This window comes from Penaeus monodon, chromosome 24 (genome assembly GCF_015228065.2).
Source record: "Penaeus monodon isolate SGIC_2016 chromosome 24, NSTDA_Pmon_1, whole genome shotgun sequence".
NCBI lineage: Eukaryota > Metazoa > Arthropoda > Malacostraca > Decapoda > Penaeidae > Penaeus > Penaeus monodon.
In genome coordinates, this window is record NC_051409.1 from 33130908 (window position 1) to 33131260 (window position 353).

The window sequence follows — 353 nt, forward strand, 5'->3', positions numbered from 1 at the left end:
GGGAGAGCGGTGAAGTGTCGACCTGGAGAGTGCGGCGCCCGGCGAGTCCCAGAGGCCGCGAGCGCCTCGGCCCGCCGTGGCAGGAGATGAGGGCAGCAGGAGAGAGATGTGAGACGTACTGGGGTGTTGGCGAGTGTAGAAGCGTGTAAGGCGCGGACATCAACAGTAGCCTACAAACAGCTGTGGTTGCTACTTTTACTTCTGCTGTTGCCCGCGGTTGGACGGCTTAGCTTCACGCCTCCGACTTGGGCAGCGACTGCCCGCTGAGCGACGCCGGCGCGGGGGGCGACCGCTCCCCTGATTGCAAGGTCGGGCTCAGACTGGCCCGGGGGAATATTGGAGGTGCGTTTCCT